Here is a 12,766-nt window from a genome sequence, read left to right on the forward strand (position 1 = left end):
TTTTAAGGCCTAAGATAAGATTAGGGGGTTGCTTTGGGTAATATGAGAGGATAATTGAGTTTTCCCCTTTGAGCAAACACAGGCATGAAGCTTCAGAATTACATAAAAGATAGACTTATAGCTGGTTCATGTTTTACAGAGAGCTTTAGGTAAATTTCCTCTTTAAAAAATTGCCATGTACATTTAAAGCAGATTTATGAAAATTTGGTATACTTCTCATTGTTTTTAAGAAGTTGACCCTAAATCCAGTAGGCTGTACTTGACCTTTAAAAATAAGAGTAACAGCGCCATTTATTATTTAGTATTACTGGGCACTGAGCTGGGGAATTTAACTACATTCTCACAGTAATCCTATGAAATAGGCACTGTTACTGTCCCCATTGTACAGATGAGGAAACTGAGGCTCTGGGAGACTAAAGGATTTGTAACCACCTAGTAGGTCAAACCAATATAGACAGACTACCATGGCAGAGCAGAAGTGCATATATGTCAGTGCACCTTTGCAGGCTCCTCTGGTGCTGGGAAGGGTAGGCCTTTCGGAATAGGTGGGGCAGGACTTGTTACTCATCAATTTATTCTTTAGACAAATACTAAGTGTCCACAGTGCTAAATGCTGGGGACACAAAGGTGAGTAAAAACAGGCACTGCCCCAGCCTGCTCAGAGCTCACTGTCTAGAACTGGAGACCTTACACAGGACCGCCTGAATAAATGCAAAGCTACAGTGTAGCAGGTACTCAGGAGAGGTTCCCAGGGCTGTGGAGGCCCACACTGGGGACCTGACTTAGTCAGGGAAGGCTTCCATGAGGAGATACTGATTGAGTAGAAAGCCAAGGGACATGTATGAGTTATTCGGTCAAATAAGGATGGAGAGTATGTTCCATGCAGAAGGAACAGTAGGTGCAAATTCCTGTGGTAGGCAGGACTAAGAAACTGTTATTGTGGCTGGATCATAGAGAACAAGAAGCATGGGATGGGGAACTTCCTTGATGGTCCAGTGGTTAAGAATCCACCTTGCAAAGCAGGAAACGTGGGTTTCATCCCTGGTGGGAGAACTAAGATCCCAAATGCCACGGAGCAACTAAGCAGATGTTCAGCAATGAAAGATCCTGCATGGTGCAGTGAAGATCCCATGGGCCTCAACTAAGACCTGATACAGCCAAATAAATAAATGAATAACTCTAAAAAAAGAAGTGTGGGGTGGGATGCAGCTAGAGAGGCAGACAGGTATAGAACTTCAAAGCTTGGGGCGGGGGCGCTGTACATGACCTCTAGGCTGCCCATCTGTCCATGTGTTCGTCTGTCCATGCATTCACTCAACCTTCCTCCAATCTCCTACCCAGTTCATTCATCACCCTCTCACTCATTTTACTGAATGAGGGACCATTTATCGTGGCAGGACCTCAGTGTTCTGTTGGAGAGGCAGACCCTCAAGGAGCTCTCAGGGAGGGGAGAATTAGTTTCATCACACTGTGGCATAGTATGTCCATCTGTACAAGGTGCTTCAGCAGACAATCACAACCCTGGAGGCTAAGTGTCTCCCATGGTTCAAGCTTCCTAAGGCAAAGCAACCTCAACCCCTCCAGGGAGATCTTCCAGTCACACAATTCTTCCTGGCACCTAACCTCATTCCTTTCAGCAACAAAAGTAGCCCACTTCTCACAGCCCCAAGGTGGGGAGTGTTTCTGATGGCCCTTTTCAGTGACCCTTCTTTTGGGTTTTGAGGCCTCTCTGTCCCAGATCAACACAGGGAAAATTGATCAGGTCTCCCTCAGATATCAGAATCCAGTTCTAGACACTGCCTGTTCTGGGCATAAAAAATAGGACAGAAATCCCAAATGTCCCTCAGTTCCAGCCACACACTCCCACTCTTCACTCCTCCTTGAACTATTTGTCCTCTGTTTGTGACATCACAGTGGTCTCTATGGCAACCAATTGTGAGGTCACCAATTCTTAAAGCAACAGTGTCTGTAGGGCCAGACAATGGTCAGGAAGAGACAGGGAGACGGCAAAACAGAGGCTTAAGAAGAAAACCAGCTTCTACACAGAAAGTACAAGGCCATTAAAGACCCATGGGAGGGAGGAGGACTCTATTCTAGCCCATCTGCAGGGAGGTAAAAACAGCTTATTGACTTTTTCCCTCATTGAAAAGCTTCTACACTGACAAACAGCCCCTGTAAAATTGCCCATGAAGGGAAAACTTCATCTAATCCCACCCAGATGGGCTGTAGACAGTGATGGGACCTGGTAAGCAACATCCTGGGATCACTGAGGTGGCCCCATGTATCATTGGGAAGTAAGGTAGGAACATGGTTCTGTTCTCAGTCTCACTAGCCTAGAGGATCTGGCCAGGACCTGGCCCATGTTTGAACCTTAATCTTAGTATCAGGGAAGGAGAGAGGATGTGAAGGTGCCAAGGAGGGGGAAATTGCTGATACTTCTCAGGAAGGACTAGGCAGGCCTCCTGGCTCTCCCGAGATCATATTAGTGGTTTGCAAGAGTGAGGCCTTCTGGAAAGGGAGACTGCTCATCAAGAGGCTGGCAGAGGGAAATGTCCCTGGTGGTCCAGGACTTTCCTAGAGGCTCAGACAGTAAAGAATCCATCTGCAATGTAGGAGACATGGGTTCGATCCCTGGGTCAGGAAGATCCCCTGGAGAAGGGAAAGTCTACCCACTCCAGTATTCTTGCCTGGAGAATTCCATGGTCAGAGGAGCCTAGTGGGCTACAGTCTATGGGGTCACAAAGAGTTGGACATGACTGAGTGACTAACACTTTCACTTTCCAGGGGTTAAGACTTCACGTTCCCAATACAGGGGGTCCCGGTTTGATACCTGGTCAGGAAACTAGGTCCAGAAGTTGCAAATAAGAGTTCCCACGCTGCAACTAAGGATTCTGCATGCCACAATTAAAGATCCAGCATGCTGCAATTAAAGATCTCTCAGGCTGCAAAGACGATTGAAGATCTGTGTGCCACAACTAAGACTTGGTGCAGCCAAATAAATTAATTAAAAAAAAAAGAGGCTGGGGGCATCCTGAACAGTGACCAGGCTTCAAATTCAGATCTGAGTTGAATTCATCCCAGCCTTTTGCTTGCCTTGAACAAGTCTCTGAGCCTCTCTGGGCTTCCACTTCTTTGCATATAAAAGGAAGACAATGCTACTTACCTTTCAGAGAAATACTCAATGAGACAACCTGTAGGAACGCTTGGCACATAATAGGTACTCAATAAATGCTCATTATAGTTTTCTATCCTCTCAACCGTTAGCCTGGGGTTTTGCATATTATATGTGCTTCATGAATATTTGGACTATAAATGCAGCGTAAGAACAGAGGGCAGTGTTTAGAGCAAGAGAAGTCAGTGGATCTGGGTTCAAATCCTGGTCCTTACCAGCTATAAGCTTTCAAGCAAATTGTCTTACAGTTTCCTTAAGCTGTGAAACGGGAACTCGTGATAGTATTGTCCTCATAGGATTGCTTAGGACTAAATGAGGCAGGGACAGAGCAAGCCTGGCACACACGAAAGTGCACAGTGCGTGGTGGTGATTGGGCTCAGTCTGGAGTGGTTCTGCGCATGCAGCACAGTTTCTGTTTACTTTACAGCTTGAAAGGAGTGCCAGTAATCCGTGGGGCGTCTGGAGCCAGAGAGCAGGTCAGCCTCAAGACGGGCAGAGCAGGGCCGCCTCCCCAGGAAGGGGTCACCACTTCCTGTTTGGATTCTCCCAGCGTGCACCCTCAGGACTGCCACCCAGCTCATGCCGGTCACAGCAGCTGGGTCCCTAGCTGGGCTGTGCGTGTGCGTGCTCGGTGCGACCCCATGAACTGCAGCCCGCCAGGTTTCTCTGTCCATGGGATTCTCCAGGCAAGAATACTGGAGTGGGCTGGAGTGGGTCGCCATTTCCTCCTCCAGGAAATGAGGGCTGGACCGTGTCTCACTCCTCTGGGAAGCCCACGCCAAGGCCTGACACAAGGCAGAGGCTCAGCAGCCGTTCAGGTGAACTCAGTTAGACACTGCCTTGACAATCCTGTGCTGGTTAGCATGAAGTCTGCATATACCCCACGGCAGGCTCTGGCCTAAGCATCTTGCCTGTTGTTGAACCTTTGAAGGAGATGTTATTATCCATTTTTAAAACGAGGAAACAGGCTAAGTAACCGGCTCAAGGTCACACAGCTAGTAAGCAACAATGGGTCCGGGATTTCAGCCCAGGCTCCGGTAGCTCTAGAACCTGCACTCTCAACTCTCACGTTAGCCCCAGCCTCACGGGCCCTGTCCAGCTGTTTTGCACATCTTCCGACAGGAATTTTCTCCCCTAGCTCTGCCCACCCTATCCCTCTCATCTTCCAACTGAGCCTGGGCCCAAGGCTGCCCAAAGAATGCAAATTCCCTCCCCCGCCCCACCTGCCTCAGCCCTCCCCCTCCCCCTCTGCTGAAATAAAGCTCCTGCTGCCGCTGTCACTGCCACAGCTGAAGCCACCACCGGATCCTTTGCTTATTTCAAGTCCTCCTAAAGCTTGTTGAGTTCTTAACTTATTAAAGATAAGCACATGGAAATAGGGAGCAAATCTCTTTATTTATGACATAATCTCCAGCCCAGAAAAGCGGCAGGAACAGTGTTGCCTATATTAGGGAACCAATAAGAAGAAAATCAATTAGATCCGCCAGAGCGTTTCACTATTAACTTTCTTCTGATGTTTCTCTTAAGGCTGGCCATGGGGGTCTCCACCAGCCGCCAAGCCAGAGGAAAGAGGGAGAATTTTGTAGGGACAGGGGCAGGAATGTCACAAGGAAGGCAGCAGATCAGGCTCCCAGACAGATGCAGGAGTCTCTCCATCCTGGGTCTCCTTCACGGCTTTCCAAACCTCAGCCAGGAAGTCCTTATGGTGATCTGACCTCCATGTTTCTTGCTGCGGCTTCAGCTTCTGTCTTCATAGGCAGTGGGAGTCAGCTGGTTATTCTTTGCTTCCTGCCAACCAGAACCACAAAGTCTAATCAGATTTCTGTTAGATCCTTTGAGGGCAGGATCCTGTTCTTACTGGAAGAATGTTATTCTGGAGGGGCTCTTATGGACTGATTTTAAGCAGAGTTGTCTTCTGCTGGGTAACACTACCTGGGACCTGCACCCACACCATGAGGTCCTCACATCCACCTGTGCCTACCTTCTAACTGTCTTCCAGAGGAAGGGGTCTGTCTTACTCCTGAGCAAGTGGGATATCCTGGCTCCCATAACCCAGAGTCTCCTCAAAGCGATCATGGCTTCTTTCCTAGTTTTCCCTCAGGGCTAGGCAAATAGCCTGTGCTCAGTAAATATCACAGAATCAATAATTATTATAATAATAACTCCATTGATTGAATGCTCACCCTGTGAATGCTGAGAAAGGTGGGTGCTTTGTTACACAAAGCAAGACCCTTCGCTTCTCCTTGAACCATCAGACAGCCCAGAAGAGGTCTTGAGCTTTATTTTGCTTTGTTTTGTCTTCTTTTTCTGCCCAAGAACAGCAGAAGCAGCAGCTCTGAGAAGTTAATATTATAACCCCTATTTTAAAGAGGAAAGAGACTCAGATATAACTTGTCTAGGCTAATAAGTGAATGACTCACTCTATCCATCTACTTCTGGTAATTAGTAAGACTTCTTGAGGTCTAACCTAAATCTTGTCTGTGTCAGCAGGAGCAGTTCCTTCTCTGTCCCATGGAAGCAGAGAATAGCATCACCACCCACGTAGACTTCCCTCAGTTTAGGAGCGTCCACCAGCTCTTGGTACAGGTTGACCCACAATGAATATTAAACACCAAACTTCACAGAGGCCAGCCCTGCAGGGCAGGCAATGAAGCCACCCTCCTCATGCCTGTTCATTATTATAATTAATATTGAGCCAGGGTTGCTGGTGATCTTGCCCTCACCAGGTATTTGGGCTATTTTAGAAGCTTATTCAGATCAATGACAGACAGCTCCAAATAGATAAACTCCCTGCCATCTAGACGAATCAATTGCAACACTGCCGTCACAACAAGCCCAAGAAATCAATCTGATTTCAGGCGACATGGTAACTCAGCGCTGGGCAAGCTGATTTTAATTTCCCTGTGGCCGGGCCCAGCTTCCTCTGCTCACTGAAGCACTCCTCTTTCCCAGCTGGTGTCTCGTGCACACAGGTGCCCAGGGTCCTTGGAGAGCTCAGGCCAAGGGGGGCAGTCGTGTGGAGGACAGGGGGACTAGGAGGTCGTGTGACCTTGAGGAAGGCTTTTGAACCCCCAAACCCAGGAGGAGCTGACTCAGCCGCGCTGTTGGGAAACTCATTTTGCTGGCTTCAGCTCCGATTTTCCACTGCCCTCTGCAAAAAGCAAACCTGGGAGCCTTTCTGGGCTGCCTCCCAAATCAGGAGTCACAGAGGTAGCTTGCCTACCTCAGACACTAGGACAAATGCCCTTCTTGGTCTTGGAGATGGAGTTTGTCTAGCAGGGCAGCAAAAACGCTCACCAGAACAGACACAGCCATTTACTGGGTGCTTACTTTATGCCCAGGGAGGTAAGCTTAGAACTTTATACACCTCATCTTCTTAATCCCCGTGACAGCCCAAAGAGAGGAAGCAATTTCTACATTCTGTAGAAGAGGAAACCAAAACTCAGAGAGGTTAAAGAACTTGTTCTGGGTCAGACAGCTTGTAATCGATGCAGCCTGGGTTTAACCCAGGTCTATTAGGCTCCTGTCCCTAAGCCTTAGCGGCCACTCTGTCCTAAAGACACCATCAGAGATCCCCCTCACGCTCCCCCGGCTTGGATCCTGTCTGGTTAAACGAACCCATTCCTTTTTCCCTGCCAGGGAACGGAGCCTCTCAGGAATTCTCACAATTAGCCATTATTCCCTGAACTTTCACCTGATGCTCCAGGTACTGATGAGGGTGCTGAGGAGAAAGGTCAACAGGCCAGCTACCTTCCTGCGCCTCATCTGTTACTCCTCTCCCCTTTCCCACCCTATTAGTCTATCTGTGTGGTGAGACATGGGGCTTGGGACAGCCTGCAGGGTGTTGGGAGATGTGACTTTGGAGTCAGCTGATTGGGGTTCAAATTCTAGCCCATTCAGTAGAATATCCTGGGCAAGTCTCTTAACCTCTTGGCGTGTCTCTTATCTGATCTCGACAAAATGAAGATACTTTGTTGCTGTTTTTTAGTTGCTCAGTCATGTCTAACTCATTGAGACCCCAGGACTACAGCATACCAGGCTTCCCTGTCCTTCACTATCTCCTGGAGTTTGCTCAAACTCATGTCCATTGAGTCGGTGATGCCATTCAACCATCTCATCCTCTGTCACCCCCTTCTCCTCCTGCCTTCATTCTTTCCCAGCATTAGGGTCTTTTCCAATGAGTCAGTGCTTCCCATCAAGTAGCCAAAGTATTGGAGCTTCAGCTTTAGCATCAGTCCTTACAATGAATATTCAGGGTTGATATCCTTTAGAATTGACTTGCTTGATCTCTTTGCTGTCCAAGAGTCTTCTCCAACCCCACAGTTCCAAAGAATCAATTCTTCGGTGCTCAGCTTTCTTTACGGTCTGACCGTCATGTCCATACACAACTACTGGAAAAACCATAGCTTTGACTAGATGGACCTTCGTCAGCTAAGTGATATTTCTGCTTTTTAATATGCTGTCTAGGTTTGCCATAGCTTTTCTTCCAAGGAGTAAGTGTCTTTTAATTTCATGGCTGCAGTCACCAGCCGCAGTGATTTTGGAGCCCAAGAAAATAAAACCAAGGATAATAATAAAATAACGACAATAAAAAAGGATAATAATAAAATAAAGGCAAGGATACAAACAGAACAAAAGGGAGTTGGTCAGATGGGGTTGGGGGCTGGGAGCCCTCCTGTTCTTCCCTCACCCCCAGCCCCACAGTAACTATCCCCCATGCCCCAGGTGGTGTGACCAAGTCCTGGGCCTGGCTATTTTTCTGGGCCCCACACCATCTCTCACTTGACAGCTACCGTGAGCCTGTTTGGGTTTCGAGCATGATAATTTAGGTGCGAAGTGGGCAAAACTGCCCCTGGCCATAGGGAAGCCACATAGCTACATCCTTTGGGGGTTGGGTTTGGGCATTGCAGCTGGAGACGCTTGAGTCTGGGGACTAGATGGTCCTGGACTATGAAGAAGGGTCTTCTGTCTGTCCCGGGGAGTTTGAACCAGCTCTTGTAGGTGTGGACCCTTGCTCATCAGGCTCTGCATCTTATGTCTTCCTTGAGGGAGGCAGGGATGTCTGAACCTTGAAACCTAGCCATGGAGAATGACATACAATACACCACAGCTTGGGAGTGATGGAAGCAGATTCAAACCCAGGCCTGTATGACCCCAGAGGACTGGGGTTGCCTGCACCCCCTCTTCTATGTGTGGAGGCAGCTCCTCACAACCCGTTTTGTATCTATCAGCCTTTTGACCCACCAAATACAGGGCATGAAGAGAGAAGCTCAGAAGAAAGCAAGAGGGAATGGGAGTAGATGCTGGAAAGACTTCCAGATGCAGGAGATTATCTCTAGGAGAGGTTATTCGAGAGGCTGCACTGTCTCTGGGGTGGTTTCAGTTGGGGTCTCAATTCAGCTGCTTCCCTCCACCCCCCGGCCCGTGACTCCCACTTCTTGAAAGCTACTGAGAGACAAGATGACCTCTGATGAGTGTGACTTTTTTTTTTAATATTTATTGTTGGCTGCATGGGGGTCTTAATTGCTCGGAGGCATGTGGAATCTTAATGCCCCCACCAGGGATAGAACCTATGTTCCCTGCATTGGAAGGTGGGTTCTTAACCACTGGGCCATCAGGGAAGCCCCCTCTCTATTTTTTGAATAGGCAATACCTGCACATGTTTCAAAAATAAAGATACAAAAAATGAGCTGGCTCAGGGCAAGGTCTCCCTCCCACCCAAGTCTCCCAGTTCCCCTCCCCAGGGGAAGCAATGTTCTGCTTCCCATCCACACATATACAAGTAAATAGGGACACATATTCTCTTTCTTTCGTCTCATTTTTAACACACAAGATGTAGCATAGCCCGGCACACTGTTCTCTGCCTTGCCTTTGTCACCTGACAATATATCTTGGAGATTACTCTGAATCAGTACATAAAGAGCTGCCTTCCTCTTAGGTGTCTTTTTATGGTCACAGGCTTCTCGGGGAGCTCAGAAGTAATCACATCTGGTTTGATTAGCTCCACATTTCCATTTATGACTACCCCGCCCAGAGAGGGCAGGAAATCTCTCCAAGGTCACGCAGCAAGGACTAAAGATGCGCGCGGGCTTCTCCCCCCAGCTCCGGCCTAGGTTCCTGCTCCCCCAACCCCGGGCCACCTCGAAGCAGAAGCGGCTCAGGCAGGGGAATGAGAGGGAGGGGGCATCTCTAATTGAAATGCTCCCCGCGCTGCGCGTTTGCAGCCGGCACCTGGCGGAGTGCGGTGCGCGGTGCGGGTGAGGGTGCGGCCGGCCTGGGGCTCCGGGCGCGCAGGGGCGGGCGGCGGCCGAGCGCCCACGTGGGAGCAGGCGAGGCCGGCCGAGTCCCCGGGAAACCCGCGCCGCCTGCTTCTCGGTAATGAGCTCCCGGGGCCGAGGTGAGCTTTCCTCGCTGCTCACACGGCAGTCGCGTGGCACCAAAGAAAACGGGGATTTTTTTTTTTCCCTTCCGTGCCTGACAGCTCATTAGAAGAATTAATTTACTCCAGCGTTTGCAGTTTAAAGGACATTATTTACTGGTTAATTGTTGTTATTACAAAATGTTAAATATCATTATTTATTTCCCAGGTCCTGACAGCTTCTCTGACAGGAATTTATTAGGTGAGACGGGATCACCGGTGGTGTCCCTGTGCCGAGCAGCGTGAAGGTGGGCGTGGGGTGGGGATCGCCCTTGGGCCTGGGTCTCTGAGCAGGGGAGGCAAGTGGAGGGGCAGGCCGTGGGGTGCTGTCTAGAGCCTGCCTGTCCCCCACCCAGGGGGCTGTCTGGAAGCCGCTTCCACTCTGGGGCCCCTCTGTTCTAACTGGGCAGCCCCCTTGCCCTATAGTCTATCCAGCCATCACCCACATTTCAGTCTGAGGGAGAAGGTTGATTAGGCTCATTTTACAAGTTAGGAACCTGAGGCTCATACACAGGTGACAGGCGGGTGAGACAGATGAGATGATCTGGGATTCAGAAGGGAGCACCGCGGTCTGAGACCTGACGCCCAGCCCTGGGAAATGTGAATTTGGGGGCTGTCTTCAAACAATGGTTCTTCAGACAAGGCCTTCCGTTCCATCCTTTCCTGCCCAGGCAACTGCCAGCAGCAGGTTGCCTCAAGGAAAATTTGGAGAACCAAAGGGAGATGAAAAGTGCTTTGAAAAAGTATGAAATCAGGCTCAACCAAGCCATTATTGTTGCTATGCTGTAAATTATTGCAAAGTTATTTCTGGCTGGCAGCCTGGTTTATTTTAGACCCTACCTCATTTCTTCTGGGTTATGGGTCCTAATTCCTTGTCTGGTGAGAAAGAGTCGAAACACTATTGGAGTGAATCCGGACCAGATTCAGAAACTGTAACTACAGCTTGGAGAATTTTACAGATTCTCAGAAGATCAGGGCTTGTCATCCTTCAGAGGTCTTCTCCACCACCCCCTCAGTTTATTTTATTGCCGTGTTAAATTTTTAACAATTTTATTCATTTTTTAAGTAGGTAGTTCATGCCCAAGATGCAGAATTCAAAAGGCATAAAATAGTATATGGTGAAGAGTCTTTCTCACTCCTCCGAGACAGCCAATGTTATTGATTCTTTGTTTTGACTGTATTTAAAAATAGCATTGTTTCCCTTTTTTGCTCATGTAGAAAACACAGTTATTCCTACAGAAGGAAATAAAAATCATATGCAATCCCACTTTTCAGAGGTGAATACTGTTGATGTCTTGGTGTATAATCAGGGAGCCTTTTCTCTTTGCACTGATATACAAATCTCTAGTTACAGATTTGCAAGTTGTTGTTGTTTAGTTGCTCAGTCATGTCCTGCTCTTTTGTGACCCTGTGGACTGTAGCCCGCCAGGTTCCTCTGCCCATGGGATTCTCTAGGCAAGATTACTGGAGTGCGTTGCCACTTCCTCCTCCAGGGGATCTTCCCAATCCTGGGATTGAACCCATATCTCCTGCATTGCAGGTGAATTCTTTACCACTGAGCCAACAGGGAAGCCCACAGACTTGCATAACCTGAGTTTATTACTTGTTTACATTAAATATTTGTTCTTCAAAAGTAAAGTTCTGAGAGGATATGTGCTAAACTGATAATTGGTATCTTGAGGAGATGAACTGGATTGGGTTAGGAAAAGGAGGAACTTTGTATTCATTATATAAGATTTTTTTAGAATGCAAATATATTTGTATATTGCTTCCCCCCAATATTCCAGAATCTACTTTTAAATGACTCCATCAGAAGGCTACTATTTAATTAATTCTTTCTTATTGTGGTCTGAAGATGTCTGCTGGTTTTGCTCTTATCAACAAAGATGGGGGGGTGGACACTTTTGTACATCTCTGCACACTCATCCATTGTTTCCTTAGGGCAGTTTCTAAGAAATGGAATTGCTAAAGGGAATGTACACTTAAGGGTTTTTTGATCCATCATGTCAAATTTCCTTCCTTCAGGGCTGTTTCAATCTCCCATTCCACCACCCGCTCCCCACCACAACTTCTGATTTGTTCAGCACAAAAGTATAAGGTTTGTGAGATAGTAGGGCAAAGCCAAGGGAGGCTGGCACTGTTTCTTCTCTGGGTGGTGTTCAAAAAGAGGGCAGTGTGCGATTTAAGATGCCTCAGACCCCTGGGATCCTCTCAGGAGTCCCAGAGGGGACCTCAGTGCTCGGATGAGTACCAAACCCTCAGGCGAGGATGGCAGGGGTCTCAGCAAGTCCTAATCACAAGGTCGAAGGTTTGTGTATCAAGCGTCTGGGTCTGGATCCAGATCCTTCCTCCAGGCGGCCAAGCAGAGGGTAAATGCAGCCCCACTCTCTGTGAGGGTCTCCAGGCTAAAGGCACAGCTGGGATGCTTCCTCTCAGAGCTCTTCCAGTCCATGAGAGTGACATCCCTCAAGATCATGTGGCGCATGGAGCACCTTCCAATTCCTACCTCCTCTAAATGTTACAGTCAGTCTTCTCTTTGATTCTAGGCGCTCGTTGCTGCCCAGGCCTTGTGGATCTTACCCGAAGCCTTTGCTCCCTAAGATTCTCTGGCAAGTTGACCTATCCCATCTGGAAGGCTTCTGGAGGAACAAGAGGGATGCGAGACGGACTTGTTGATTTAATATTGAAAAGAGGGCATTCCGAAAGCTCCCCTCCTCCCTGGAGACCAGCATCTTGATGGCAGCTGAGGTTTCCTCTTGCTGGGGCAAAAAGAGAACGCCCACGATTGCAACTCATTGGTGAGATGAATAATACATTTGAAACATCTCACAAACTGTTTGATCCGCCTAAAGCTTCAACCGTTAACGTATTTCTCTTTATCCCCAGCAAGGGAGGGCTGGGAACTGTCAACATTTTCCTTTTTGCCTAATTTGTGCTTTCTCCATCAAGAGAAAAGCAGGGGCCAGGGAGGGAAGGAACAGGAAAAGAGAATGGTGGTGACACATACTCCCTGGAAAAATTCAATGAGTCACAGGACTGGGGGTTGCTCCCGTGGCCTGGGGACCAATGAGGTCACCTGGTCAGGGGCAGGGTCTCTGAGGGGAGAGGATGTGCCGTGGGTGTGGGGCCTGTTTGCAGCGCTGTGTACCCCTAAGAAGTTGATCCTTGGAAGGGCC

General features: G+C 48.4%; 1 long non-coding RNA gene across 1 annotated transcript; it reads left to right on the forward strand.

The window, feature by feature from the left end:
• Positions 1-1,981: 1,981 nt before the first annotated feature.
• LOC110149375 (uncharacterized) lies at positions 1,982-12,406 on the forward strand. The gene is made up of 3 exons (XR_002317445.2): positions 1,982-2,112; positions 9,760-9,838; positions 12,137-12,406. It is a non-coding gene; the product is annotated as an uncharacterized lncRNA (long non-coding RNA).
• Positions 12,407-12,766: the final 360 nt, after the last annotated feature.

Source organism: Odocoileus virginianus, chromosome 17, assembly GCF_023699985.2.
Source record: "Odocoileus virginianus isolate 20LAN1187 ecotype Illinois chromosome 17, Ovbor_1.2, whole genome shotgun sequence".
NCBI lineage: Eukaryota > Metazoa > Chordata > Mammalia > Artiodactyla > Cervidae > Odocoileus > Odocoileus virginianus.